This window comes from Bos indicus, chromosome X (assembly GCF_029378745.1).
Source record: "Bos indicus isolate NIAB-ARS_2022 breed Sahiwal x Tharparkar chromosome X, NIAB-ARS_B.indTharparkar_mat_pri_1.0, whole genome shotgun sequence".
NCBI classification, from domain to species: domain Eukaryota; kingdom Metazoa; phylum Chordata; class Mammalia; order Artiodactyla; family Bovidae; genus Bos; species Bos indicus.
In genome coordinates this window covers 71,926,032-71,933,130 of record NC_091789.1, presented here as the reverse complement: position 1 = coordinate 71,933,130, position 7,099 = coordinate 71,926,032, and the positions used below count along the sequence as shown (strand labels likewise).

Here is a 7,099-nt window from a genome sequence, read left to right as displayed (position 1 = left end):
CAGGCTCCTCTGTTCATGGAATTTTCCAGATAAGAATACTGAAGTGGGTTGCCATGCCCTCTTCCAGGGGGTCTTCCCGACCCAGGGATCGAACCTGTGTAGCTTCATTATATTTTAATCTCTCTATAGCTGCCTTAGAGCACAATTTGTAAACCTATATTTTGTTTTAGAGACTCTCAAAACTAAAATCATGCCTAAAATCACCATTTCATATGGTTTTTGAGAAAAGGCTTCCCTGGTGGCTCAGAGGGTAAAGCGTCTGCCTGGATTGCAGGAGACCCAGGTTCAATCCCTGGGTTGGGAAGATCCTCTGGAGGAGGAAATGGCAACCCACTCCAGTATTCTTGCCTGGAGAATCCCATGGACAGAGGAGCCTGGTGGGCTTCAGTCCATAGGGTCACAAAGAGTCAAACACGACTGAGTGACTTCACTTTCACTATATGGAAAGAGCAAATTAACCAAGATGGCAGTGGTCAGGCTCTCTCACCCCACACCCTTTTGCTGTAACTCCACGTTTTGTCAATACATGATTATGTAACAGCTGAGATCACTGACAGCACTGCACATGCAGATCACAATGCATCCATTTGGCCAAGGGCCACTTTTGTTCTGTAAGCATACATAAGCTCCACCTGAAAAGCCCTTGAATCTGTGTCATGACTGCATTATGGCTGTGTATTCTGGGTCAACCACGAGAGAACACAGCATATCTGCTGTGTGGCTGCTGTACCAGCCCTGGGAGAATAAACATGTCTGCAGTTCCTACAGTTCCTCAAGTTTTCTTCTCTGTTCATGCCTTGTGTACCTGGGGTTCAGTGAACAGTGTGGATAGAAAGATAGGTACAAAACCAAAAAAAAAAAAATACTGTCATGTTTGTCACTTTTTCTAGATATTTGAGCAAAGAGATAAAATCTGTGGTGTCTAGGTTAAAAGCTACTAGAAAAAAAGAGCTACAACTGGTATAGGAAGACTAACATTACAGTCCTGGTTATGTGTAACTGGTTCCATTTCAGTTGGCATCTTTGTCTAATTCTTAAAGGTTCTATTTGTAGTTTAGGTCAAGACATTAGTAGTCCCTTCAGAGAAGTGGATTAAGATTCACTGAAAGGGGTAGACACTAAGGTAAACTGATTGAAATTACATGTGGATGTAGGAGAGAAAGGTTGCAGCTGGCTGAAAATGCAGGTGCTTGTGGCGCCTGCCTCAGGACTACAGAATATTGGATTAAGGCAAAGGTTCTCCAGCTTGAGTATCAGAATCACCTGGAAGATTTAAAACACAGATTCTGCCACTCATTACATAAGTTCTTGATTAGATAGATAGGTCTGGAGTGGGGACTGAGAATTTGCCTAGCAATTTTGTAGCAAGCTCTCATGTAATAATAATGCTGCTGCTCTTGGGACTTAGAGAACTACTGGATTATAGCAACAACACTAATTACAGACTTTCATCTTCTGGTAGAAATAGAGCTTCTTGTAAAATTCCAGACCTTCTCATACTGTCCATGGGATGGTGGTGCTGGAGAAGACTCTTGAGAGTCCCTTGGATAGCAAGGAGATCAAACCAGTCAATGCTAAAGGAAATCAACCCTGAATATTCATTGAAACGACTAATGCTAAAGCTCCAATACTTTGGCCACCTGATGCAAAGAGCCGACTCATTGGAAAAACTCTGATGCTGGGAAAGATTGAGGACAGGAGGAGAAGAGGGCGTCAGATGATGAGATGGTTAGATAGCATAACTGACTCAACAGACATGAATCTGAGCAATCTGAGATAGTGAAGGACAGGGAAGCCTAGCATGCTACAGTCCATGGGGTCGCAAAGAGTCAGATGTGACCTAGAAATTGAACAACAACAAAATGCCAGGCTTGTCAAGCATTGTTTTAGGAGATATTGAAACCTTTAAACTGTAGATTTAATATCTAAATTTTGATAGGATAGAGTAAGTGGGGACTGACATCTCCCTGGGAGTGATATGCTGGAGCTGTTCATATCTCTTCCCAGCTCCAAAGCGTGTGTGGCTCAAAATTAGCCTTCTTTGGAAATATACACCACACATATTTAAGAGCTCATCTCTGCCTACAAGTGATATTGCCTGCTGGTATGTGATAAGGTTAGATATTCTATAGACACCAAAACTCCACAGACACTGTTTTTAAGAATTTATATTCCAAATACAATTATAGATATATCATTAAAATTGTGCAGTATTATTCATTCAACAAGCACTTATTGAACTTTTGCCATGTGTCAAAAACTGTGACAAATGCTGAGGATCCAGCAATGAGTCAGAAAAACAAAGTCCTTACCTTCTTGGAGCTTACACAATTCTATGAGAAAAGAAATAATTGTAATGTGAGTGATTTAGCTTAAGTAATTCATTGTTCAGTAACTGCTGAAAGCACGTTAGCAACAAAGAGCAAAAACTGTTCAAAAAACTCAAAATAGTGAAGAAAGTTCCTAATCATTATCTTTACAAGCTCTGAAACCCAGTGGAATATTGTAATTATGAAACTTATTTGTATCTTTTGACATTTACTACATATCCAATATACTTACTGAAAGTGTAGATGTAATTACTGTCTCTCTCCAATACCAAATGTGTTCAAATTTAGAAACACTGTGGGTACTTACTGCTTCTTACGTAAATGTTTCCTCATTTCTGGACACAGAGTTCATTACCTTCACTCTCTGTGTGTCATTTTTTAAAACCATCTGTGAGAAAAGAGTTGAAGGAAAGACGCTTAAAGATGCTTACAATATTTACATTTTTGCCAAAAGGGTCAATACATGTTAATTTCAAGAAGAAAGTTTTTTTAAACATGGCTTACTTTTATCAGTTCTCTTGGTTTCTATTATACAAAGTGACATTTTAAAGAAGTAATTATTTAATGTGTGTCAGGCATAATAGGTGAATTTCTGGAGTAGGTAATGCAGAACAGGATAGTAGGAATTTAAGAAAGAGCTGAAATGAATATCAATGTTGCCTTCAGGTGTATCCAAGGCACACCTCAATCTATACTCTCTTGCCTGCTAAAACTTGGCAGGCTCCAACAGGGGTATCAGAATGGGCAAGAACCTGCACTTTTTGGTTGGTAGATGAGTGAGGACATGGAAAAAGTAATACCATTTTACTCCCATCTCATGGTCTCACTTATATTTTTCAATTGCATAATTAACATTACTTTCTCTACAGTCTTGACATTATATTCTGAGGCTACTCAAAGTGAGGTCCTTTGACCAGTACCTGTCCCCAGATTGTCACTGTCCTAGGATAAGTACAGAAATTGAGGGTAAAGATTAAGAAATATTTATAGGAATTAACAGTAATTTTATGTATGTTGAATATAATAATTAGGTTTGTATTTTAGGCCTTTCATTTTTCTGGTAATTGTATTTTACAAGGTATCAGTCTGTAATTGATTTGCAAATTTCCTAAAAAGTTACTTCACAACAGATAGTTTGAGAAACACTGGCCTAACCAAGTTTTAGGTCAATGTACAGTTATTACATTTAAAAATGTTGGTAAGGTGATACTTTGGAGACAGATTTCAAGGGTGAGCAACCACTTTACCCTACTCCTTCTCTAGCCATACCTCTCCTTTGAGGCATTAATAGGGTGGTAAGAGTCCAGAGAGTATGAGGATGGTAATTGCTTACAAATACTTGTTCTCATGCCATTCATCACACACCTCTCATACTGACTGATACCCATGGCCCACTGAATACTCACAGCTAGAATACCTCAGCTATGCTGGTTGTGTAGCAAGGTTCAGTTTATGAAAACTAAGTCCAATATTTCAGACAGACTGAATAAAGTTTAGTTGCTTAAAAAAGAACCTTGTTGAATTGGGGGGAAACTGCCACAGAGTGGGGAAAAAAATAATCTGAAGAACTCTGCACTTAGATTTATTAACACAAAGATCTTTAAGGCTTTTTTCTTATTTTAAAGAAATAAATTGAGATAGTAACTGACTATAAAGAACTTGAATCAGATGTGTGCTCAAAGAAAAAGCCTTGGCTTCTACAACAAAAGACTGTCAAATTAATGAATGTTTATATTATTTACATTTCCACAAAATGTTTTAGTAGGTATGTCATGTCTTTCACTAATTTTTTAATAGTAACCTCAAAAGTATGGTTCCTAATTACCATTTAAGAGGCATCTACACTACTCACTTGTGTTTGACACTTTGCGACCTCATGGACTATACAGTCCTTGGAATTCTCTAGGCCAGAACACTGGAGTGAGTGGCCGTTCTCTTCTGCAGGGGATCTTCCCAATGCAGGGATCGAACCCAGGTCTCCCACATTGCAGGGGAATTTGTTACCGTCTGAGCCACCAGGGCCAAATTTGCCTGTTACTCCAGGTGTTCCTTGACTTCCTACTTTTCCTACAAATTTGGCCTTGGAATACAGAATGAAGCAGGGCAAAGACTAATAGAGTTTTGCCAAGAAAATGCACTGGTCATAGCAAACACCCTCTTCCAACAACACAAGAGAAGACTCTACACATGGACATCACCAGAGGGTCAACACCGAAATCAGACTGGTTATATTCGTTGCAGCCAAAGATGGAGAAGCTCTATACAGTCAACAAAAACAAGACTTGGAGCTCACTGTGGCTCAGATCATGAACTCCTTATTGCCAAATTCAGACTTAAATTGAAGAAAGTAGGGAAAACCACTAGACCATTCAGGTATGACCTAAATCAAATCCCTTATGATTATACAGTGGAAGTGAGAAGTAGATTTAAGGGACTAGATCTGATAGATAGAGTGCCTGATGAACTATGAACGTAGGTTCGTGACATTGTACAGGAGATAGGGATCAAGACCATCCCCATGGAAAAGAAATGCAAAAAAACCAAAATGGCTGTCTGGGGAGGCCTTACTAATGGCTGTGAAAAGAAGAGAAGTGAAAAGCAAAGGAGAAAAGGAAAGATATAAGCATCTGAATGCAGAGTTCCAAAGAATAGCAAGAAGAGATAAGAAAAGCTTCCTTAGCAATCAATGCAAAGAAATAGAGGAAAACAACAGAATGGGAAAGACTCGAGATCTCTTCAAGAAAATTAGAGATACCAAGGGAACATTTCATGCCACGATGGGCTTGATAAAGGACAGAAATGGTATGGACCTAACAGAAGCAGAAGATATTAAGAAGAGATGGCAAGAATACAGAGAAGAACTGTACAAAAAAGATTTTCAAGACCAAGATAATCATGATGGAGTGATCACTCACCTAGAGCCAGACATCCTGGAATGTGAAGTCAAGTGGGCCTTAGAAAGCATCACTACGAACAAAGCTAGTGGAAGTGATGGAATTCCAGTGGAGCTATTTCAAATCCTGAAAGATGATGCTGTGAAAGTGCTGCACTCAATATGCCAGCAAATTTGGAAAACTCAGCAGTGGCCACAGGACTGGAAAAGGTCAGTTTTCATTCCAATCCCAAAGAAAGGCAATGCCAAAGAATGCTTAAACTACCACACAATTGCACTCATCTCACACGCTAGTAAAGTAATGCTCAAAATTCTCCAAGCCAGGCTTGAGCAATATGTGAACTGTGAACTTCCAGATGTTCAAGCTGGTTTTAGAAAAGGCAGAGGAACCAGAGATCAGACTGCCAACATCTGCTGGATCATCGAAAAAGCAAGAGAGTTCTAGAAAAACATCTATTTCTGCTTTATTGACTATGCCAAAGCCTTTGACTGCGTGGATCCCAAAAAACTGTGGAAAGTTGTTAAAGAGATGGGAATACCACACCACCTGACCTGCCTCTTGAGAAACCTATACGCAGGTCAGGAAGCAACAGTTAGAACTGGACATGGAACAACAGACTGGTTCCAAATAGGAAAGGAGTACGTCAAGGCTGTATATTGTCACCCTGCTTATTTAACTTATATGCAGAGTACATCATGAGAAACACTGGGCTGGAAGAAGCACAAGCTGGAATCAAGATTGTCAGGAGAAATATCAGTAACCTCAGATATGCAGATGACACCACCCTTATGGCAGAAAGTGAAGAGGAACTAAAAAGCCTCTTGATGAAAGTGAAAGAAGAGAGTGAAAAAGTTGGCTTAAAGCTCAACATTCAGAAAATGAAGATCATGGCATCTGGTCCTATCACTTCATGGGAAATAGATGGGGAGACAGTGGAAACAGTGTCAGACTTTCTTTTTCTGGGCTCAAAAATCACTGAAGATGGTGACAGCAGCCATGAAATTGAAAGACACTCCTTGGAAGAAAAGTTATGACGAACCTAGACAGCATATTCAAAAGCAGAGACATTACTTTGCCAACAAAGGTCCGTCTACTCAAGGCTATGGTTTTTCCAGTGGTCATGTATGGATGTGAGAATTGGACTGTGAAGAAAGCTGAACGCTGAGGAATTGATGATTTTGAACTGTGGTGTTGGAGAAGACACTTGAGAGTCCCTTGGACTGCAAGGAGATTCAACCAGTCCATTCTGAAGGAGATCAGCCCTGGGATTTCTTTGGAAGGAATGATGCTAAAGCTGAAACTCCAGTACTTTGGCCACCTCATGTGAAGAGTTGAATCATTGGAAAAGACTCTGATACTAGGAGTGATTGGGGGCAGGAGGAGAAGGGGACGACAGAAGATGAGATGGCTGGATGGCATCACTGACTCAATGGATGTGAGTCTGAGTGAACTCCGGGAGTTGGTGATGGACAGGGAGGCCTGGCGTGCTGTGATTCGTAGGGTCGTAAAGAGTCGGACATGACTGAGCCACTGAACTGAGCTGAACTGAGCCACCAGGTAAGCCCTTTATATTATTTACATTTCCATAAAATGTTTTAGATATGTCACATTTTTCATTAATTTTTTAAATAGTAACCTCAAAAATATGGTTCCTAATTACATCGTTTAAGAGGGCATCTACATTGCTCAGAAGTTACACAAATCAAAACTTTATTGACTGTCTGAAATGCGAAAGCAAAAGATATATGCTCATAAAGTCACATTATCTAACCCATCAAAGATCAAGTAGTAAGGAATCTATACTAAGGCTATCTTTTTAACAGACCAACAATGTCTCAACTAACAACTAAATTGACCTGATTATCTACCATTTCC

General features: G+C 39.7%; 1 non-coding gene across 1 annotated transcript; it reads left to right on the top strand.

Annotated features, from left to right (window-relative positions):
* Nucleotides 1–232: 232 nt before the first annotated feature.
* Nucleotides 233–304, top strand: TRNAS-GGA (transfer RNA serine (anticodon GGA)). Its single transcript has one exon. It is a non-coding gene; the product is annotated as a tRNA-Ser (tRNA).
* The last annotated feature ends 6,795 nt before the right edge of the window (nucleotides 305–7,099 follow it).